Source organism: Lycium barbarum, chromosome 5 (genome assembly GCF_019175385.1).
Source record: "Lycium barbarum isolate Lr01 chromosome 5, ASM1917538v2, whole genome shotgun sequence".
In the NCBI taxonomy this organism is placed as follows: domain Eukaryota; kingdom Viridiplantae; phylum Streptophyta; class Magnoliopsida; order Solanales; family Solanaceae; genus Lycium; species Lycium barbarum.
In genome coordinates, this window is record NC_083341.1 from 65,418,209 (window position 1) to 65,443,598 (window position 25,390).

The 25,390-nt window shown below is 36.5% G+C and overlaps 1 pseudogene; it reads left to right on the top strand.

The window, feature by feature from the left end:
* The first annotated feature begins 3,491 nt into the window (after positions 1 to 3,491).
* On the top strand, positions 3,492 to 12,225 carry LOC132640911 (disease resistance protein RPP13-like; annotated as a pseudogene).
* Positions 12,226 to 25,390: the final 13,165 nt, after the last annotated feature.

Sequence of the window (25,390 nt, forward strand, 5' to 3'; positions counted from 1 at the left end):
TAGTAGAGAGCAAGGATGAGGAGGAAAATAGGAAGAATAGGGAAAGGTATAAGCCTGCGAAGAAGGAAGTGAGGATAGTGGTTACAACGGCTAAAACCACAGCTTTTAAATGCCTATTTAAAGAAGTGAAGGATAAAGGTGGGAAGACGAGAGAGGGGAAACTTGTGACCTAGACCAAGTGAGGTGCATTAAAGACGAAGATGACAAAGTATTGGTGAAAGAGACACACATTAAGCGAAGATGACAAGTATATTTCCATAAACTCTTTGAATGCAAAGGAGGACAAGGATATTGTGTTGGGCTTAGAACACTCTCAGATCCATTAAGATTTTAGGTATTGTAGGTGTATAAAGTTTGAGGAGGTTAAGGGGGTAATTCATAAAATCAGAGGGGAGAGACCGACCGGGCTAGTCGAGATACCTGTGAATTTTTGGAATAGCATAGGCAAAGTAGGTATGGAATGACTAACTGGGTTGTTTAATGTCATTTTTGGAACGATTAAAATGCCAGAAGAATGGAGGTGAAGTACAATGATCCCGTTATACAAGAATAAGGGTGATATTCAAAAGTGCAATAACTATAAGGGTATTATACTACTAAGCCACGCTATGAAAGTTTGGAGAGGGTGTTAGAGATGAGGATGAGGAGAGATGTGTCTATTTCCCCAGAACCAATTCAGATTCATGTCGGGGCGATCAATTACGGAAGTCATCCATCGTATAAGGAGATTGTTGGAGCAGTACAGGGATAGGAAAAGAAACTTACATATAGTGTTCTTAGAGAAGGCATACGACAAAGTCCTAGGGAGGTTTTATGGAGATGCTTGGAGTCTAAAGGTGTACCTGTGACATACATTAAAGCGATTAAGAACATGTACGTCGGAGTCAAAACCCGAGTGAGAATTGTGGGGAATACCTGGAACATTTCCCCGTCGAGATGGGGTTACACCAGGAATCAGTTTTTAGCCTATTTTTATTTGCCTTGGTGATAGATGAATTCACATGACATATTCAATGGGAGGTACCATGGTGTATGTTATTTACTAATGCCATAGTATTGATTGAAGAGATACGTGGCGGAGTTAAAGATAGACTGGGGGTTTGCAGACAGACCTAGAGTATAAAGGTTTCCGGTTGAGCAGGACTAAGACAGAGTACATGGAGTGCACGTGCAGTGACTCACCGCATGAGGCGGATGTGGAAGTGAGGATTGCTACACATGCCATCTCCAAGAGAGGAAGCTTAAAGTATCTTGAGTCAATAATCCAAGGAAATAGGGAGGTTGACAATGATATCACACATTGTATTGGAGTGGGCTAGATGAAATAGAGGCTCGCATCCGGTGTCCTATGTGATAAGCATGTGCAATCGAGACTTAAAGGTAAGTTTTATAGAGTGGTTGTTAGACCGACTACGTTGTATGGGATAGAGTGTTGGCTAGTAAAAAATTCACACGTTCAGAAGATGAATGTAGCTGAGATGATGATGCTTAGATGGATGTGCGGGCACACGAGGAGAGAGAAGATTAGGAACTAAGATCTACGGGGCAAGGTGGTGTGGCCCAGTGGTGGACAAGATGCGAGAAGCGAGACTGAGATGATCAGGCTTGTAAAGAGGAGCACATATGTCCTACTGAGGAGGTGCAAAAGGTTGACAGTGATAGGTTTAAGGAGAGAGGTAGAAACAAATCGAGGAAGAGTTGGGGATAGGTGATTAGACATGACATGACACATCTCCAGCTCTCCGAGGACAAGACCCTAGATTGGAAAGCATGGAGGTCGAAGATTATGGTAGATGGGTAGTAGGTAGTCGAGCGATTTCTCTCTTTCCTGAGAGAGAGCATGCTTCTACTTATCAGTAGCATTATTATTATTTTACTCTTATCCCTTTCATCCTTGTATTACTACTGTTGTTTCTTTTACTTGGGTTATCTATACTACTTCTTATGTCAGTACTTTCCTTCCTACAGTATTTTCAGCATAGCTTTTACTCTTGTATTTGTCAAACCTGTTTTTGTAATCGCTTTTCTTGAGCCGAGGGTGTACTGAAAACAACTTCTCTATCTCTCACAAGATAAGGTTAAGGTCTGCGTACACCCGCCCTCCCCATACTACACTTGTGGGATTATACTGGGTATGTTGTAAATGGTGTTGTAGTGTCTTACAATTTGGTGAAACATGAGAAGAAGCTGTTAGTGGAAAATAAAATGGCAGATGAGGGTGTTTTTGCCAAGCACTTGAAGACATTCACATTGAAGAAGTTGGATTATGGAAACATTGATCAGGTTTCTGCCATTTTACTGATTACTTTAGGACTGCGAATGAGTGTTTATCTGAACCTTCAGTTTTTTGTTTTGGTTTTTGACTGTTTAATTTCTTTTTGTTTTAGGGATTTTGAGTGTATGGAATTGGCTTGAAGAGAATTGTGTTTGGGATTCTATGCAAAAATGATTTTGTTATGTTTTAATTAATTGTTCTACTGTATGTTATCTTGCTTGTCCACATTCAAGACAATGCTTTATATGTTAAATGATATTAAAAATAGTATATGGTACTCTGTTGCCCACATTTTAGCGCTTTTGCTCCTCAAAGGAGTTCATTTATCTAACTAGCTTTAGTACCTTATTTGTTTGGTTTTTTAATTCTGTACAGACAGGCTCAAACATCTGATGCCTCGTTGTTTCTGATTTTAGACAGATCCTACAAGCTATAAAAGACACCATTTTTACTGCAAAAGCAGAGTCGCACTGCATGCCAAAATAATCAATCATTAGAAGTCTAATTTACCAACTCAAATTTAATTGCATGCCTTCTTCGCCTGACATGATCTAACCTTAAAAGCAACTAAAATTGAGTGGCATCAAAATGATGTCAGTAGGAAATGATGTGTGTTTAATATGACGGAAGTCATTTTGCGTGGAATACGTTGTAGACAACACCCACTTTCGATGAACACACTAAAGAGCATTGCTGTCTAAATGTTTTCAATATAGGGCCCGCTTTAAGCTTACCATCTATTACTATGTTGAGATTTATTAAACTTCTGTTGTTATTTAGTTATTGATTGGCTAATGAAGTTAATTGTGATTTATGCTATGGGTTCGCTCTATTCAGGAGTTGGATGAGTAAAAGTGGCAGAAAAATAAAAGAAGGCAAATGATAGTATTGAAAAGAGCAACTTAAGAAGAGATTAGAAGAACAAATTTTGTTAGTTATGTGAGGCACAACGTGGGAGTGGCATCGGTGGAAGACAAGATGCGGGAAGCGAGGCTGAGATGGTTTGGGCATGTGAAGAGGAGAGACACAGATGCCCCAGTGCGGAGGTGTGAGAGGTTGGCTATGGACGGTTTCAGCAGAGGCAAAGGGAGGCCGAAGAAGTATTGGGGAGAGGTGATTAGACAGGATATGGCACAGTTTCAGCTCACCGAGGACATGACCTTAGATAGGAGGTTGTGGAGGACTCAGATTAGGATAGAAGGCTAGGTGACTAATCCTTTCACCATAGTAGTTGTAGTTTTTCTCATTTGTTTATTGCCATTTGATTTCTGCATTGGATTGCTGCTTATATTTGTTGGGCTGTTGTACTTTGGTTATCTTAGTTATCTATAGTAGTTAATGCTCCTTTCTTTCCGAACTGTTCTACCATGACTTTCTCGCTTTTGTTATTCCTTGCTTTCTTATTGTTTTCGATATGCTTGGTCCTATCTAACCTTTTGTCTTGTGTTTCCTCTCTTGTTCTCCTCTCTTGAGCCGAGGTTCTTTCGGAAACAGCCGCCCTACCTTTCAAGGTGGGGGTTAGGTCTGCGTACACTCTACCCTCCCCAGACCCTACATGGTGGGATTATACTGGGCTTGTTGTTGTTGTTGTTGTTGTTGTTGTATGTGAGGCACAACGTAAAATGTCTGATCATTAATCTGATGGAATACAACAAAATCAAATGATTGTACAGAAAGATGCTTTTCTGGTTTCCCACTCCAAACAAACCAATTATACTACTACAAGTTAATACCCGATATATAGTGACGGACAATAACATGGAGTTAAATTAATATCTGGGGGATGTGTACGAACAATGAATACTAATGCAGTTAATAGTAATCCAAATTGGAAATTATTGTTTTATGTAAAATGATTAGATCAAAAGTAATATTCCTATCCTGTTTCTTCTTTTTTTGGAACAAACATTAATTATTGGGTGTGGATGCAAGTGACTGGTCAAACTTGAATTAATTTAAAATATAAGAGTAGTTAAATGACAGCTGGAAACATATTAAAAAATACTTACTCTGTACCAAACTTATTTCTGGCAGCAATTAGCAGCCAACTTTGATTTAACTTTCTTCCATGTGTCTTTTTTAACAAGAGGAAATAGCAGACGGGACAGCGACCTTATAAGCCTGGTGCATGTATTGCTGTAACTTGATAAGAGTAAAATACCCAAAATCCTGAAGATGGTTGATGCTTTTGTGTCATTTGCAGTTCAAAAACTTGGGGATTTCCTCATACAGCAAGTTAACCTGCATTTAAGTCTAAGAGAGGATGTGCAATGGCTGCGAAATGAGCTGCTCTTCATGCAATCTTTCCTCAAACATGCCGAAGAAAAGCAAAGTGAAGATCAAAGAGTCCAACAATGGGTGTTTGAAATCAACTTTATTGCTAATGACGCTGTCGCTATACTGGAGAATTTCAGCTTCGAGGCTGGTGAAGGTGATGACGATGGATTTGCTAGTCGTCTGAAGGCCTGCGCTTGCATTTGTAGGAAGGAGACCAAATTCTACAAAGTCGCCAAGGAGATCCAATCACTCAAGCGACGAATCATGGATATTTCTCGCAAACGAGAGACTTATGGTATTAGAAATATCGCTAATATTGCAGAAGAAGGGCCAAACAATCGATCTGCCTTGGTTAGAACACTGAGGAAGATTACCTCCTATGTGGATGATCAGGGTCAGATTTTTGTTGGCTTTCAGGATATTGTAGAAAGATTGCTAGCTGAACTTCTGAAAGCCGAGCCTCGTCGAAGCGTCATCTCCATTTATGGTATGGGCGGACTAGGCAAGACCACACTCGCGAGAAACCTCTACTACAGTCCTAATGTGGTCTCTAGCTTCCCAAGGCGCGCTTGGATATGTGTTTCTCAAGAGTACAATACCATGGATCTTCTTAGTAGTATCATAAAATCTATCCAGGGACGCACCAAAGAGAATCTAGATTTGTTGGAAAAGATGACTGAGACAGATCTAGAAAGTTACCTTTGTGATCTATTAAAAGAACGCAAGTACCTTGTGGTGGTTGATGATGTAGGGCAGAGAGAAGCTTGGGAAAGTTTGAAAAGGGCATTACCAGATAACAAGAATGGTAGCAGAGTTATTATTACCACGCGCAAAGAGGATGTTGGCGAAAGAGCAGATAACAAAGGGTTTGTCCATAAACTCCGTTACCTTAACCAAGAAGAGAGTTGGGACCTCTTTTGCAGGAAACTACTTGAAGTTCGGGCAATGGTCTCAACAATGGAGAGGCTAGCTAAGGATATGGTGGACAAGTGTGCAGCCTTACCTCTTGGAATTGTTGTATTAAGCGGACTACTTCCGCATAAAAGGGGGCTAGAAGAATGGCAAAAGGTGAAGGACCACCTTTGGCAGAACATTAAAGATGACTCTATTGAAATCTCCTGCATACTATCATTGAGCTACTATGATTTGCCAAAGATGACTCTATTGAAATCTCCTGCATACTATCATTGAGCTACTATGATTTGCCAACTGTGCTCAAGCAGTGTTTTCTTTACTTGGGTATTTTCCCAGAAGACCGTGTGATCTATGCTGAAAACATAATGTGGTTGTGGATGGCCGAGGGTTTCATACCAAGAGGAGAAGAAAGAATGGAGGATGTCGCTGAAGGCTTCTTGAATGAGCTGACAAGACGAAGCTTGGTTCAAGTGGCACATACGTATTGGGAAAAAATTGTTAGATGTCGGATTCATGATCTACTTCGGGATCATGCCGTATGGAAGGCATTCGAAGTAAAATTCTTTGACATTTATGATCCAAGAAAGCACTCCATGTCTTCCTCATGTCTCAGACATGCCATTCATGGTCAAGCACAAAGGTATCTCTCACTTGATCTTTCTAACTTGAGGTTTAGGTCAATTATGTTCTTCGATCCATATTTTTGTAAGATAAGTCTTATAAAGTTCCATGATGAGTTCCAACATATATATGTGTTGTACTTGGAGATTCGTGTTGGCACTACATCTAAATTAACTGATGCCATAGGAAGTTTGTACCACCTTAAGTTCTTAACCTTGAGAGGTATTCATGATCTTCCCTCCTCCATTGGCAACCTCAAGAATTTACAGACACTTCATGTCAATGACTCATGCCAACTACCCCCTGAGACAGCTGATCTAATAAATCTAAGACATTTAGTAGCTCCGTATACAAAACCTCTGAAACGTATAAGCAAACTCACAAGTCTTCAAGTTCTTAAAGACATATCTTGTGATCAATGGGAAGATGTTGACCCAGTTGCTTTAGTCAGTCCTCGAGAATTAAGCATGGATTATATTAAGAACTCTTACTCCCTTAATAACATTAGCAGCTTGAAAAACCTTACTACTCTCAGATTGCGTTGTAAAGCTGATCAATCATTCCCAGCCCTTGAATATCTTAGTTCTTGTCAAAAGCTCCAGAAATTGTGGTTACATGGGAGAATAGAGAAACTGCCTCTGTTGGACCCGTTTCCAAGTTCCATCACAATGATGGCCCTTCGGTATTCAAAACTCATGGAAGATCCGATGCCTACTTTGGGAAAGTTGCCAAACCTAAGGAATCTCGAATTAGTATCGGCTTACAAAGGAAAAGAAATTACCTGCAATGGTAACATCTTTTGTCAATTGGAGTTCCTTTGTCTTGATACGCTTCAGAACCTAGAAAGATGGCGTTTAGCCAGAAGGGCCATGCCTCTGATTAAAGGTCTTGAAATCCATCGCTGTCCAAGACTAAAGGAGATTCCTGAGAGAATGAAAAACGTGAAGAGGTTGAAGATAACTCGTATTCCTTTTCTTTCAGAATCATACAGGTAAATCTCAATCCCAATCCCCATTGACCATTTCTTTAATTCCTTTTAGTCACTCATTTTTATTTTATTTTTGGTGATAAGGTAAGGTTTATTATTAAGGTACCAAGATGGTACTAAAAGGATACAAAAGACCTGCAGGGGATGGCCATGCAGTATATTACATCTTTCTTCCAAGTTAGAAAATCCATATAATTGCTAAGACTATCCACCATACAACATTTACTCCAGAAATATAAATTTTGGAGGCATTTATCCTTGATTATGGAGATATGATTCTTCTGATTTTCAAAACATATTTTGTTTCTCTCTAGCCAAATGGTCCAGAATATAAATACAGGTATGGTTCTCCAGATCTGCTTTAAAGCTCTAGGTATTCTCTGGTATTGCCAGCAGTCTATAAAATTCTCACCTTCAGTGGCATTACCCAATAGATTACATGGATATTGAAGAATAGGTCCCAGCATTGTCTAGTTACTTTGCAGTGAAGGAGGAGGCGATCTACTGTTTCTTGATCATTCTCACATAAATAGCATCTATTGCACAATAGGAATCTTCTCTTTTGCAAGTTGTTTTGCGTTAAGCAAGCACCCCGAGAGGCGATCCATCCAAAACATGTTTCCTTGATAGGTGCCTTAGTCTTCCAAATTGACTTCCAAGGCCAGTTATCATCCCATTGATTAGCTTGCTTCATTAGTAAATCATAGCAGTTTAACCTCTTGTCTTTACTTGCTGCCAACTGAGTGAATCCTTCTTGTTCTGAGTAATTCGGAACGGTTCTAGCATCTGAAGTAAGTTACAAAAATCGTCTATTTCCCAGTCATTCAAATTTCTCCTGAAGCTTAAATGCCATTCAAATTGCTGATATTCTTATAAAATTGGATAGAGAGAAGTAGTCGAAAGATGATTTTATTCATTCAGCAGCCAAGCATTAAATACACTAGAGAATGACAACCTAAAGCTAAAGTTAAGGAAACTAACTGCTTGCTATACTCCTAAACAGTAGGAGGAGCCTTAATCAAATATTTAAAAGCAGTAACTAATGCTAAAGATTATCTTATTCAAATATTTAAAAGCAGTAACTAAAGATGATAAGATAAGATAGTGATTCTAAATAAGTCTGTTCTGGTTTTTTCAGCACCAAATTATATCTGATATTCATGTTCGGATAAGGGAACCAATACATCCAAATGTGATGAACTATTCACATTCTCCATGGAACGATGAACTTGATGGTAGTGTTTGTTTTGCAGAAAAGATTTATTTTCAATAATAAGAAATCTCAGGAGTTGGAATCTCAACTCAATACTTAACCTCCTTTCTCATTTCTATAGTATTGTATCGAAGATTGTCGAAGGTACTGAATATCCATAGTAATATCAGAGTCGCATATTCCAAAATTACAAAATGATCCTCTTGAAAAACCACCTGCTCTGATATAAGTTACTTGGTATTAGCACTGTTATTCAGCGGAGGAAGTCATTGTTGCTGTTCTATTTGGATGTTTGCTTTTACTGCCTCATTAAAGTTACAATGATAATCGCTGAATTATATTAAGCACAGTTTAGTTAAATGCTGACCTTTATTTGGCTCAATTTCTACAGCTGTTGACTTTTTCAACCAAGTGAATATATTGTATGGCACCCTCACTAAGTTCTGCACTCCATCAAGCTGTCCAACGATGTCGGCAGGACCAAAGTACGTCTCTCAATCTTTCACTTTCTCTCTTATACTACTTGTTAAAGTACATATGTTGACATAATAAATACCTTTGATGTATGAGGTCTCATTGATGCTAAAATATTCAAGGAGAAGACCTTTAGCACCAGTTGCATCTTGGGTTCTTTATCGGCTAAACCAATCAGCTCTGAAGGCTGCAGAGAATGTGCTTCTGGGAGAAGTTAAAATTTTTATCGATCCCATTGATGGATTTTTAGTCATCAACAGACTTCATGGATCAGTCTTCCTTTTAATTACAATATCCAGCATAGTTGTTCCTTCCTCTTGAATATATCAGAAAAAGCTAACAAGCAGATTGAACCTCCTTGGCAGAAAAATAAATTCCTACTATGATAGAGCCCGGGAGATGAATGATTAATAATGTAATAGCCTGAAACTTTTCTCATACATTAGCTTCACACAAATAGGCACTACCCTTTCTTGTGTAAATGGAGGATTTTATTACTTGTAAAATTCAATACACGCAACTACATTGAATGGTTAAAAGGAAAGAGAAGAATTCGAAGCTAAAACTCCATTAACAAGCTTCAAACTCCTCTGTTGAATCCCTGAAAGAATTAGGAGGAAGAAGAGATGAGAAGAGATTGAGAGAGAGAGAGAGTCGAACAGTGAGAAGATATTTTGGGTGGTTAGGAATTTACCAGATTTCACATAACTCTCGCAGCCAGCTCCATGTGTGTATGTATGAAAGTGAATTGGCACTTAAAACTCACGTGCTTACCATGTGCCACCAGTTATATTTGGGTTCCTGACATTTTGATTCTTAACCAGGTCATGCAACATTATGTCTACTTAGACGATATAATTTTAGGGGTGAGAGAAGATGTTTCTTTTTTTTTTTTTTTGGTCCACATTGAAAAGTCATATTTCAATGAAATAGAGGTAGTTCCCATTTCTTTAGTTGCAGACCGAAACAAATCCTCAGATCCTATATGATCTTGTAGCAGTTTTAACATGGTATCAGAGCTGGTAGAGATCTTAAAATTCTCACCTCACTATGCCACCAAAGATAAAATATTTTTACATGATTGGCCCAAGAACAGAAATCAAGCCTAAGAAGAGTCGGTCTTCTTGTCCTTTCTCTAACAGCTATGAAGAAATACAGAGAAGTTGGATTGTCTTGCCCAACCTATGCTACTAGAGGGCACCCACCTAGAGATGCGTTTAGGATGACAGGAGGTCTAACGAAGGGAAATGCTTAATTCAGTTAATGCCTATTTTTGTGCCTTTCTGATTCCAGCTCAGCAAATACTCTCTCACAGCTCTTCGTGTAGATACCACAAAGAGAACACTTATAACCTAGGAGCAGCTGCTATGAAGGCACTATTGTGTGTTTAAACAAATCACGTCATCGTGGTTGGGCAGAGGACATAGCTGTTACTGACCTAGTGATCTTTTTAAGTATTTGTGTCAATTCATTATGGCGTTTTTTTACAGTTGAAATTACATTATTTCCATGGTTTGCTGGTCAATCATTGGTTTGGATAATCTATACCAACTGGATTTTTAGGCTGGCGTTTGAGCGGCGGGAAACTGAGAAAATTATTTGTCAGTGTTTAATCAATCATTAGCCGCATATCCCCAGATATAACACAAAGAACTTGTCTCAAACTTGATGTTCAGTTTGTCTCTGTGAATCAACTCGTTTAAAGTATTATATGTTGAAGCATCAATGAAAATTAAAAAGTTCCATTTTTAACTCTTGAGTCCTCTGTCGGTGCATCGAGCATGTAAAAATGTGTAACGAGTTTGTAAGATACCCCTGTTTGAATTTACTGGAAATTGTAATGAAGTCTATGCTTGTTGTGGAATGACCGCGCATTTTTCAACACTACGTTTGACAGGTATGAGTACCGACGGGTTGATGGAGTGAATATATAGAAACCTATAGAAGTTTCTGGTCCAAAGTACGTGGAAATTTAATGGACTGGATAAAGACTCAGCTAGATGATGAATCAATCTTTCCTCAAAAGTTGGGTAAGTGGCGTTTCTTTGTGTTGTGCATAATTGTCTTCTTTGATCAAAGTGTATTTATGTGATACCAATGGTATTCTACAGGTGCTCCTTTTCCCCATAACTTTCAGGATGTTGTGAAAATATTTAAGCGATTATTTCGTGTATATGCCCATATCTACCATTAGTGTTATCAAAAGCGAAAAACGCAAAAAACTCTAAGGTCAGCTGGGGCTTTAAGCGCAAAACGCAAACAAAGCGTGGGCTTTAATGAAAAAAAGCGCAATGGTGCAAAAATACAAATATATATATTTTTAGTCCAAGATTAATAATAATAATAAGCATGAATAACAAATGTATGGGCAAAGAAATTGTAAAAATATTACGATAAAGTGAAATATGAATCATCTAGTGTCACCTCTCCAAGAGAGGCTCATTGGCAAGGAAAAGTATGTCTTAGAGCCTTGATGATGACACTGAAGCGCACATAAAGCGAGGCGAAGCGCTCAACATGTTTTGAGCCTCGCTTCAGGGCTTAAGCGCGCCTTTGATAACACTGTCCAAAAGATTGTCAGTCTAAAGGAAGAAGCTCATCTGAATACGTGCCTTAAGCATTTTGTTCTCTTCACATGGGTGAGTAGCTCATTTCATGTTGTTGATTTGATGCATTGTCATAAGTTATTAGTCCCTCACAAGTACAATGAGGTTGAAAGATACTAAAATTCCGGAACAAGCTGCTAATTTGATTTTGCTTTGATGCAGGAGTTCTGCTTGATAGACAAGACAGAGCTTGCACCTCTCTATGAGCTTGTTGAGTCTATTCTGCAGTTCCTAGTGCCATGGCGTCCTTCAGAACATACATATTATGATGGATGTAGGACAGGGAAACCCAAAATAGTGTTGGAACCTGTCCCTGAAGTTTCCCCTTTTTTTGAAACTTTCATGGATTGAATTTGAATTGTTGCATCTTATGAAAATTTCGCTCTCTCATCGAGTAACCATTTCTCGAGCCTGTTTTCTGTAGTTTACCTATTACTAGTGAGTATAAGGGGCAGGGGCACTGTTCAATAGATAGGAGTGCCACATGCACTAAGAACGACTATGTGGAATTATTTGTATCTTCTTTTTTCCGTTCATGTTTGTCATTTGCATCTCCACATAATTTTTTTTTTATCACATAACCAATCAATCATTTGGTATGCGGAAACAGGCAGCTCCAATCTCCCTTGCCAAAAATATATGTATGTAAACATTAGAACTCGACCATTTCAGGTTCTGTATATATGTCACCTGTTCCAAGAAGAGGGAGAAGGTTTGTTCCAATGGAATGAATGTTTTTGGTCAAGGGCGGAGCAAGTCCTTCAGGCGTGGGTTCGGTCTAATCCACTAGCTTTGGTGCGAACCATATATTTGTATTGAACTTTTTGTCAAATAGGTACAAATTATTAATTTAGAATCCAGTAATTTTAAAGAATTATTCAGGAGCTCTACCTCTGTTTTTGGTAAATTAATTCAGATGCTCTTCAAGCCATATTAACAACACCGCCAATAATGTCCTCTGCAAGCTGAACTAAAAACTTAAGCAACTGCCTCAGCCACTGAGGTTAACATACTAACTTGTGGCATGGGGAGTTTGCAGGTTACCACTGTGTTCCCAGATGGTACTAACTTGTGGTCAAGCTTTTGAGTAGGTCATCCCTTCTTGGGGGTTGAAGTTGAAGAATGAGCAGCTTTAAAAAGGAAAATGCAAGCAGAAGGAGAGTAACAACGTCGTTGTATTATCCATCTAAAGCGGTAGAAGGCACATGCAATTCTTTCTCTGGGAAAGAACGTAGATGCACCCTGAAAACAAAATAAAATTACCCGCCTATACCCCCTTCGGGGGCGGATCTACATTAGCGAGTGTGGGTTCCCCCCGGAAGGAGGCCATCTTCGCCTTCCACCTACGCTGCGCAGGAAAGGCCCAAAGCCAATCCTAGGGAACAGTGAAGCTTCATAGGATCTTTCTGTCCAGGTGCAGGTAGTCCACACCTTTACCCTGAAAAAGCAGGGACACCTTACGTTCTTGAACCGATAACCATCTTTCAACTAACCTAGCCTCCTCTGTCCCTCGAGACCAACAAGGGGCAGTACAAGAATATTCACCTGTTGTCCATCGACTACGCCTTTCGGCCTGGGACTCGAACCGCTGACATTCGCCGCAGCGTAAACCACCGCCTCTCAGGTCCCCCGATTGATTCTACCATAGAGGCCAACAATAGACAATAACTCCCCCCCGAACACAGCTTACCGTAAGACCTATTTTGATATTGTAAAATATAGAAGAATATAAGTATTTTCATAGTCGAACCCATAACGAAAATGCTGGTTGGTACCATGGCAAAGGACGGACTGGCAAAGAGGATTTTGCCCAGGTGGTTGCGGGATCGATTCCGGCTAGGCGTTTTTTTTTTTTAAAAAAAAAAATAATCAATTTGCTTTCTTTTGCTTCTAAAAAGCCACAACCATCAAACAAAAAATATAGACCCAGCAAATTAAAACAGTAACCCACGTCTTATTCTTCTTTTATTGTTTTTTAAAAAAACATTACAAAGTGAATAAAAAGAATCAACCAATAAATTATTACTTTACCCAAATCCCAATATCTCAAATTAAATTTGAAACCAAAACAAATGAGAAACACAAAAAGCTAGGGTTAAAAATAGCTTCTGTTCTATAAGGGACTTCTTGTTCTTGCGATTGTTGGATCTAGTTAGTTGATTATGATTTGTTAATTTTTATTATTTTTTCAATTTTGAGTTTTACTATCCATATTTCACGATTACTGAAGTTTGCTACTTTCAAAGTAGTAGTTTTGCGAAAGTAGTAATTTTGTTAGTTTGGAGTGAAAGTCATGGCATCTTTGGCAACCCTTGCTGCAGTGCAGTCCAGTACCAACGTCAAAGGCCTAGCTGGAATCTCCATTGTTGGAACTAAGCTTCATCTTAAAAATATGGTGACAAGAGCGTATACTTTGATTTAGAGGAATTCGGCAACACCACTGGCTAGTGGGACTTGTATGGATCAGATGACAAGAACATATTATGTAAATTAATTGTTAGTTTCTTCAAGATACCCTTAAATATTGACAAGAAGAAGTTATTTTATTAAGCTGCTTAATCAGAGAATTGGGCCTGGTTACTTCTCTCGTTTCTTTTTCGAGAATGCTGTTTACTTGTGGGACTACACTAGATATGTTGTTGTTGTATTTTTTTTTTTTTTGGGAACCCACAACCTTAAAATCCTGGATCCTCCTCTGACCCCTCATGCCCCCAAAATTATGATACCAACATGGTATCACCCTGTCTCTTATATACCATGATTGTATCACACTTTTTTCGTTTCTTCAAAAACACTCATCAGCCCTCTATGAAACACATGGTATATATAATATACTGACAAGGTATCGTAGAGGATCATGTTCATTTATTCAAAAAACACATTTTTCTCGAAAAAACCTCTATGATATCATCATCTTATATACATATAGTGAAATAGTATCATGGAGGACTGCTTCAATCATTCAATGAGACACTCCTCAGTCTTCCATGATACCATGATGATATATACCATATACTGAGACGGTATCATGGAGGTCTGCTTCAGTCCTTCAATAAGACGCTCTCTTAATCCTCCATGATGCCATCATGGTATATACATATATTGAGATGGTATCATGGAGAACTGTTTCAGTCCTTCCTTTAGTCTTTCATGATATCATCACAGTATATAAATACTCGACTAAATACTTTCGATCGACCAGGTAAAAAAGAAATTAGTTTAGGAGGGGGCATGGACGAGTAAATATTTTGCATTTTAGGGGTATTTTGTATTGTTTTTCCTTCTTTTTCTTCATTAGGGCTTTTAGCCTTGAGTCGATCGATGGCATGTCTGACGAGTATCTGGCGTATATATATTTTAACTCATACTGTGTCAAGTAATAGTATAGAAAGATATCGATCCCACAGAGATTGGAATATTTAATGCTCTACCTTGACTACTATCGTAAAAATATAATGACGTTTCGCTTGATAATCCTTATGAAAGTAATAAAATTAAAGTATCGTGATTAGAATTTACCAAATGGAAAAGATGTTGGAAATTGTGATTTCACTTGTTAATTTCATTGAGATACGAATCCTTTGGAGAATTAATTATTTCTTGCGAATATAATTAAATCGTATAATTCATAAATTATATTCATTTCAGATATATAATTATAAAATGATTACAAGGAGATACCTGCTATAATTCTTAGATTTAAAGATGACTCCTTTCGGAAATCAAAATTAATATAATTCATTACATTAATTTCTTTTTCGCAAGTAAAAATTGATATAATAAGGTAAAAGAGATAAATTATAAAATCAGTAGCAAGTAATTAGGCTTATTGTATCCCAATTTAATTAACTAAGTCCATCATATTTTCAACTGTTAAATAATTAGTTCATTTTTTCGCAAGATAAAAATGTAAAAGATGACGCAATATAGTGCATAATAGTGAGTAGCAACAAATGACGTTAACAACAAAATATATATAGTAATTTTATTTCACGGTATTATCTCCCTTTTGACAACACAGCTTCTTGAATTCTTCATAGTACATCCCAAGGTGAGCTTCACTGTTGAGAATTCTTTTCCATTAAGGAAGTTCCTACGTATTAAAATCACTTCTTGAATCTAGCTTCTTACAAGAGAATGATTTCCCAAAGTGGGCCCTTTCTTTTCTTCTATGAAGACTTTTCAAAACAAGTAGAGAAAGGCAACTTAAAAAGTAGAAAAGAAAACTTTTTGATATCTCTTGAAAAGTGTGTCCCTGGTTGTATCTCAATACCTCTTTTTATAGGTTTTAAAATGCATAGCACGTTGCAGGCTTTAACTCTTCTTTAGCTCATTTGCAAATATTAATCATTGAGCTCAATGTAATATATGAACTTTTTCTCTTTTCTATCTTTTGTGTATCAACCTTACAGTTTTCTCTTTTCTTTAGGAAAACATATTTTACCTGTAAAAATAGAAAATTAATCAGAGAAAATATAAAATATGTAAATAAAAATAGGCAAATATTCAACATTATTTAAGTGCTATCAAATTCCCCCAAACTTAAAGTTTTTCCTGTCCTCAGGAAATAAAATTGTATTTGCAATGGCAAGCATTTTATGGAGAGTCCGTCCGCCTTATGCCAAAATGCAATTCGCTAAGCCTCTCCTTTCTTTTTTTCTTTTTCTTCTTTCTAGCAGTTATAATGTGTGACTGATAGTTGTATCACAAAGAAGTAGTAGTTTCAATGAATTATTCTATAATTGCTGCATCTTTCTATCTTGAAATCTCTTTTTCTCTTTGGAAGTCGTCCCTTCAAAAAGATCTTCAAAAGCAATTGTCAATCTTGAGAAATAAATCAGATCATATGACTATTGTCCTCTTCTTTTGTTTTATCAGAAGTCCATAAGCTTGTCATGTTTGTTAGTCTCCACTAATGTAAACTAGCACTGAATTTAGAATCTTGTAGGACTTTTCTTATTTCTATATTTTGTTTTCAACAACTTTAAAGTTACCTCCTCTCTACACACATATGAATTTTATCTTCATATACGTACATCTGTTTCATGGTAGAATTTTCTGCACATACACCAGATTGACTTAATAATCTCAAGTGCAGAATATAGGTTCTTGCAAGAAAAGAAAATCTTTAGGCTCAAATGGTGAAACTAAGGGTTGTTTGGATCAAATATGGTGGCTTATATGTTTGGCTAAATCGGGTTCAAAGAAAGCCTACTTCATTTTCTAAATCAGTGCTATTTTAAAATTTCGCTTTGATAAACAAACAAGGCAAGTTCTAGCCTTTTAGATCTACTCTCTTTTTTTTTTTTTTAAGGGGAACCACATAGTCAATATAATCAATCTTTACTGCTCATGGTTGACAGAAACTACCTCCGGCAGATCTATGAATTTTCATCTTCCCATGTTCAAGCTAGATGATCAAATGTCCTTTTTTTTTTTTTAAGAATGTAAACTCTCTTAAAATCATGCTACTTTAATGTGATAAAATTTCTTAACATTATTTCTTGCAATTTAGCTAAAACGACAAAGGTATTAACAAGTACAGATAAAGCATAAAGTAGTTGGATCCCAAAAGTAGCTAGCCAATTGCATATACTCTCTTATAGCCATCGGAACAAACAGAAAGGAGAAAATAAACTTATGACATCATTAAAATAATACTTCAGTAGCAGCAGCATATAGCAGCACACACATAATTATATTAAGCATACTTAACATTGATATTATATGAAGGAAAGTTATGTACAATCAAAATGTCTTTCCTTATCCCATATCCCACACTAATATTGAACTAGTTAGCACATCAAGGAAAGCTAAGTACATGCAAAATACCTTTCCTTATCTTACGCTAAGATTTTTCACACTTCCGGTTTTTTGAACATCAACACCAAAAACTACTTCCCATATGCTAAAAACTTCTTCATGCTTAATATCACTTTTTTTTTTTAAAAAAAAAACAGTAGTAGTAACACATATTTAGTAGATAAGAGAGATATAGGGAGATCGAGTAATACCATAGTGCCTCCCCCAAACTCAAGATTTTACTCGTCTCGAGTAAAAGCCTGATTTAGGAGAGGTATATATATATATATATATATATATTTTTTTTTTTTTTAAAAGTGATATATATATATATATATATATATATATATATATATATATATATAAAATTCTTTTTTCTTGAACTTAAAAGGTTAAGCATTGTCATCATTCCTCTGGAAATCCCCATCCTCCATGTCAGCAAATCCTTGTATATTCATCAATGGTGCAGCAATTTCTGTAGCACTACTAGGTTCTGCACGTTCATCAGTCAGATCTCCATATGTGAATTGATCCCTTTCTACAAATGACTGGAACTGCTGAAAATGAGTCTGCTCCATGGATGGGTTATAAGTTTCCATGTCTCCTTCCTCATAATTTACTCCGATATCTTCTCCTACACGAACTCGAACCATTGTTTCTTGCTGTTGTCATTTTTTTTTTATAACTTGAAAATGGTAGAAGACAGAGAGTTTTTAGAGTACAGTATAAAGAGAGAAAGATGAGTACAGCAGGAAGAAGTACAATCTTTATTTATACAGATTTCCACCGCCAAAAAACGTTTGTACTCCGTCTTCTTGATGCCCGATGCAAATTTGCAATCTCATTCTTGCGGGTTATCTTGTTGCCATTAATCTCTCCTGACACATTTTCTTCTCGCAGCTTTTTACCTTCTGCCTTGGTAAATGACTTATGTCATGTACTATTCTTAAATATATATATATCTATAGTTGAGCTGGTTCCATCATTAAGATGTTTCTTGTATAAAATATATCTGTAGATATATGTATAGGAATATATAGTCCTACGCTACTTAACTTCCTAGTCTACTTTATGTTATCTAATAAGAACTACCCTTATTAATAATAATAATAATAATAAATAATAATAATAATAATAATAAAAATAAAAATTATTCCCATATATATAAAGAACCCTTTTTTTAATATATAAAAATAAAATAAAAATAAAACAAAAAACAAATACTTAAAGCAGAATAATGTTAGTTCTGATTTTAACGTCTTCAGCTAGACGGAGTTCCTTTTATGGATCACTGGATGAGTGTTGTAGAGGATTGCTTGTCATATCCTCCACCCAAGTATATTTTCAATCGATGTCCATTTACTTTAAATTTGTCACCTCCTTTTATGTGTTGTATCTCAAATGTTCCATATGAGGTGGCCGCAGTGACTAAGTATGGACCTGTCCATCTAGATTTGAACTTTCCTGGAAAATATTTTAACCGGCTATTGTATAGAAGAACCTTGTCGCCCACTTTGAATTCCTTGTTTTTAATAAAGTTATCATGCTATCTTTTCACTTTTTATTTGTACAAGCGAGCGTTCTCGTATGAGTTCAGACGGAATTCCTCCAGTTGATTTACCTACAACAATCGATGCTTACCAGCAGCAGTGAAATCCATGTTTAGCATTTTAATTGCCCAAAAAGCTTTACATTCTAACTCTACTGGTAGATGACATGCTTTTCCAAAGACAAGCTTATAGGGAGAAGTTCCTATTGGTGTTTTATAGGTTGTCCTATAAGCCCACAACGCATCATCAAGTTTCAAAGCCCAATCTTTTCGTGAAGTCCCAACAGTTTTTTCTATTATTCTTTTCAATTCTCTATTGGAAACTTCAACTTGACCATTGGTTTGAGCATGATATGGTGTGCCTATCTTATGAGTAACCCCATATTTTCCCAACAAGGACTGAAATTGTTTGTTAACAAAGTGCGATCCTTGATCACTAATGATTATTCTAGGGGTTCCAAATCGTGTGAATATATTCTTTCTCAAAAAATTGCAAACCGTTTTTGCATCATTTGTTCTTGTGGCTACTGCCTCTACCCATTTAGATACGTAGTCTACTGCAACTAAAATGTATTCATAAGAATGAGAAGAAGGGAAAGGTCCCATAAAATCAATGCCCTAAACATCAAATATTTCACAAATTAATATGGTATTAAGGGGCATTTCATCTCTTTTTGAGATGTTACCCATTCTTTGACATCGGTCGCAAGATTGGACGTATTCTTTAGCATATTTGAACACAGTTGGCCAATAGAAACCTGCTTCCAATATCCTTGCTGCCGTCCGATTTGCTCCATAGTGTCCACCTACTGCTCCATCATGGCATTGACTGAGAATTTTTGTCATTTTCGTCTCATGGACACATCTTCTGATAACTCCGTCTGCACAAAATTTAAAAAGGTAAGGGTTTTCCCAAAAATAATGTTTTACCTCTGTCATAAGCTTTCTTTTCTGCTGTTGAGAGAATTCCCTTGGCATCCATCGTCCAACTAAATAGTTAGCCAAATCAGCAAACCATGGTGGTTGATCTGCGATACAGTCTATTGACAAAATATGTTCATCTGGAAATTCTTCTTGGATACCCACTTTTTCATTTGGTGGTTTCTCTAATTGAGAGAGATGATCAGCAACCTGATTCTTTGTACCTTTCTTATCCTTTATTTCTAAGTCAAATTCTTGGAGTAGAAGTATCTATCTCAAGAGTCGAGGTTTTGCATCTTTTTTAGCAAGAAGGTACTTAAGTGCTGAGTGGTCCGTATATACAGTTACTTTTGAGCCAATTAGATATGCTCTGAATTTGTCGAAAGCAAATACTACAGCCAACAACTCTTTCTCGGTTGTAGTATAATTAAGTTGTGCCTCATTGAGTGTGCGACTAGCTTAGTAAATGGGATGAAAGATTTTATCCTTTCTTTGTCCAAGCACTGCCCCAATTGCTACATCACTAGCATCACACATCAATTCAAATGGTTGATTCCAATCTGATGTCACAACAATCGGTGCATTTACTAATTTGTTTTTTATTATTTCAAATGCTTCCAAGCAATCTTTGGTAAATTCAAACTTCACATCCTTACTTAACAAGTTAGTCAATGGCTTTGTAATTTTGGAGAAGTCTTTGATAAATCTCTTGTAGAATTCGGCATGTCCCAAAAAACTTCTTATACCCTTGACTGTAGTCGGAGGGGGTAATTTTGCGATTATATCCACCTTAGCTCTATCAACCTCGATGCCTTTTGACGTGATCTTGTGCCCAAGGACAATACCTTCTCTTACCATAAAGTGACATTTTTCCCAATTTAAGACCAAATTTGTTTCTTCACATCTTCTTAGTACCAATATGAGATGGTGGAGACATTCTTCAAAGGTTTTACCAAAGAGTGTGAAATCATCCATGAATATCTCCATAAATTTTTCAGTTAAGTCAGAAAATATGGCTGTCATACATCATTGAAAGGTGGCAGGGGCATTGCATAGACCAAATGGCATTCTTCTGTACGTAAATGTCCCGCTGGGGCAAGTGAACGTGGTTTTCTCTTGATCTTCCGGAGCAATTGATATTTGATTGTATCCAGAATATTCGTCAAGAAAACAATAAAAACCATGACCTGCAACTTTCTCAAGCATTTGGTCAATAAAAGGCAGAGGAAAATGGTCTTTTCTTGTGGCTTCATGAAGTCGTCTGTAATCAATACAAACTCTCCATCCTGTGACTGTTCTGGTAGGTATGAGTTCGTTGTTTTCATTTTTCACTATTGTCATACCTCCTTTCTTTGGTACTACATGCACGGGACTTACCCAAGGGCTGTCAGATATCGGGTAAATGATACCTGCTGCTAGAAGTTTCACTACTTCTTTCTTGACAACTGTTATACCCCATTTTAAACGGGTCAAATCGGAGCACAACATATTGGTGATCCCTATTTGTTTATTTTTAAGGAGTCGCCACCTAATTATTTTAACGGTGAATTAGGACACCTAATTATTAACTAAGGTAAAGCTAGACTAAACCTCCGTTAATGGTCTGCTTAATTAATGCGATTCTAGGTAAGTGTTCTTGGTTATCCTAAAGGGAAGGGGTTAGGCATCCTTTAAGATTCGCTAACTACGATTAACCGGCCAAACTTAGGTTATTTGATTAAGACTAAAAAAATATAACATTTTAAATATTTAGGAAAATAGTTTGTAAATATTATCAAGATTTCGAAATGGAAAATATAAGACTGCTATTTAAATTTAAATAAGATAGTAATTTATAGAAAAAGACTTCAGTCGTATTATACTAAAAATATGCTAGATTAATCAATATACTATTATGCATTTGAAATAATTCAATGATTACGTATCAATTGATTTTAACTGCGTAAATTTATTAAGTGACAAAATAAGACCAAGAAGGCAATAAACAAATTAGCTCCCTACTATTATGTGAAAAGTAGTTTAAAATATAACTATCCTCTTTTATGAAAAATTGGGCCTTGTATGAAAAATAAAGATATAAATTAAATTTGGGAGAAAGATTCATCTCCAATCACTACTAGAAATGGTCATTTATTGCCTTTAAATAGAATTAACCATAAAACTAAAAAGGCTTATAAAAGAACGTTAAGCTATAATTTGAAGTAGGTGGATAATTTGAAAACGGATTTAACTCTTAATCGGATTGCTCAACCCATTTTAAACTTGTAAAAGAGTGATTAAAAAGAAATCCTGAACCGATGAAATAGGCCAAATTATTAAACCTTTAAATATGTTGTTTCAAAGGCAAGCTCAAACTCTAACTACCTATTATCACTAAACTATCCCATATATTCCCCTAAGGTTCATCTAAGCTAAGAAAACAAAACAAGGTTAAGTGTTAGTCATGTAATACAAATCAAATACACAAAAGAGAATAAAATAGAGGGGATAGATATGATTATATGAATATGGCCCATTTAGGCCGCTGCGATCTGCTTCCGTTATATAGGCTTTGGCCCATAATATTTTTTTTCTACACGGCTGATAGTGGCGACTCGAGAGGGAAAATCACGTTGGGCTTTAGCCCAACACCGAATGCAGGAAGAAGACGAGCCCATTGGACTCGTACGTGAGGGTCATGCATAAAAACGAAAGAAAAAGGATTAGTAAAGTGAGGATTTACAGGATCTGTTCTTGAATAGATAAAAAAAAAGGAAAGCAAACAGCCGAAACAAAATACAAACATCACGTAAATAATAAACAAGAGCAGGATTTTGACACGCCAACTTGACAGAGCAAACTCAACAAACAAATGATTTATGTATACATTGTGTATATTTAAGTATACCTCGTGTATACACATTCATAAGGATGCTTAGAAGGTTAATATTGGAAAGCTTTTGCCCCCGTCTTCCTGATGTTGCACAAGTTCCAAGGGATTTCATGAATCCTAGGCATGGCTAACACCGGGGGGGTTCAAGCTTGATCCATAATGACCAACTAATCTCCCTATCAATGTGCTAACCACAACCCACTTATAATATACACTCATATACATACTTCACATATAAAAACACCTACTGCATATAATAAGACATACTGATTCAAGTTAGTTGCTCATAATGATGAGGTTAGCAAAGCAATCAGTCAAACATGTTCATATTCTACTACTGATTGCTAGTTAGACACTCAACTTATGACAAAGTAAATACTTAACACTTGAGAAGAAGAAGAAAAGGAAAGTGTTGGACAAAAACCACTAAAGGTGAAGCATGCATGGAGTTATACCAGTGTATCAATAAGCTAGGGATATGATGGCTAAAGATTAAAGGAATTTGGTTTGTATTTCAACACACATGAGGGGATGCATTTCACATTAGTTAATGACAAACTCATAATTTACACATCTGAAATACTGAAGTAAAAACTATCCTTGAAGGATTAAATCAAGTATAAATGCAGCAAGATCAAACTTGTTATTATACAACAGAGACTAAATAAACCATTACCAAATGACTGCTTAAGACAACTGAGTGAGGATAGGATTCAAAGTCATTTTCACTATTATTTTAATCACATAAGCAGCAACTAACTAAAAGAGAGAAAAAAAAATAACAACATATCATTCATGGAATTCCTCAACAGCATAATAATGGGGGAACAAACAATCAAATTTCAAATCTTAACTTCTAGGCCTATGAATTTCAACTGAATGGAAGCAATCTACAGTGCTAGGCAAGCTACAGGAAAACCTATGTTGTGGCTAAATGCCTCAATTCATTAACTCACATAATAGCATATTAAACACAAGAATGTCATTACACACATGCATAGGCAGGAAAGTTCAGAGTTGTTACACTCCATAATAATCCGTGCTACTGTATTAAAACAAGAAAGAATGAGTTAAGAAGGTTCAAGGAAAGTTAATCGAGTTAGTAAGAATATCGTTATATATATGGTTGTCTTAAGTATCTCGAGGTGACATGGTAACCTAAAGGATTTGAAATCGTGTGATGAGTATGTATATGAGGTGATGTGAGTGACCTTTTAAAGTATTTGAGATTATTAGTAATGATATAGAAGATGGATAAAAGATAGGAATATACTTTTGCGATTGGATTTTCGTTGAAGCTTTGTGAGTTCTCTAGTTATGTTTAAGGTTATTGTGATTCTCCGGACCCGTTGAGACGTGTATATGGATTTTTATTGATGTATATAAGTGTGTATATATATGTGTATAAGAGGTTATATGAGGTTGGAAGAGGATTAGAAGTTAAACGAAATGAATCGGAACAATTTCAGTAAAATCTCGGACCCGAATTTTAGCCTATATTGTAGGAGGCATATCTCCTAGTATATGAGGAGTTTTAAGATGTTTCAAAAGCCTAAAATGAAGTTCATCGAGTCTAGTTTTCAATGCAACAAACCGCTCGTCAAAATGATATCGGAGTAAGGAGATATGGACAACGCAAGTCGGGCTGAGTACTAAGACTTAAATGTTCACAAATTTTTCACTAGTGGCCGTGTGGGCCCCACAAACACATGACAAAATCAGATTTTTTTTTCCATGCTTAGTTGGGGGAACGTGTAAGGCCTTCTTGGGCAGCAAAATGGGATTAAATTAACAATGGTTAAATTATTAAGTGGTATTGGGAACAAAAATCAGCCCACTATTATAAGCCATGTTTGGCCGTGTATTATAGTGAAATGGTCAATGGTTTTTGACCCAAAAATTTGAGTGGGACACATGTCCAAATCATGGGGTAAATACATATAGTAAAAATATGATTCATACCTCATTAAACAACTCATTTCAACATTACAAAGTCAAGAAACTATAGAGCTAGAGAGAGAAGCTCTCGGCCTAGAGCTAGCCGAGAGTGAGGGGTCAAAATTGCTCAAAAATTCCAGTTTTCTCCACCAATTTTACTCCTCATCTAGTGTATAAGAAGGTGTAGTAGTTGTTGAAAAGAAACAAGAAAGTGTAGCACCTAAATAGAGTTGAAGTTTCGGCCAAGGTGAAGAACAAGATTGAAAGGTAAGAATGCTTATTGTTCTTGTGTTGTATGATGATTTGAATGTATAGTTCATGCATGTTGTTGTGGGATTGTTGTTGTAGTTGAAGTAGAGAGTGAGCTGTGAGTGAGGTGAATTCATGATTGATTTCATTTTGTATGTATTGTTGATGAATTGAATATGTATCAACATAGGTAAATGAACAAAGATTGTAGAAGTTTGGTTGTGATGTTGCATGTTGGATATTGGACTGTTTTTCTTGAAATGAAAATGAGCCGTGTGTTGAAGGTTCTAATGAAGTCATGCTTTATCTTCTTGAACATGTATTGGAAATGGATTGAATGTGTTGTAGTTGGATAAACGGATAAAAATCATGAAATTGTGGGAAGGGTGTTGTAGCCGTGAAAAAGGGGCTGTTTTAGGGGAGATTTAGGGACTGTTTTGTGTCACATTTGGATTGTTATTGTTATGGACATTATGGTGTATTGTATGCTTGTTGAATATGTGAATTGAGGTGTTAAAGAAATGAATTATGATGAAGTGTATAGGCAGTCCAAAACCGTGGACAGTTTTGATGTTAGAAGTGAATTTGTGTGTGTTGAATGTTGATTCTTGTTGCAAAAGTTTAGTGAAAGTAAAGTGCATTGATTCAAGTTGAAATTGAGATGAATTGTGGGCTGTTGTAAGATTGGAA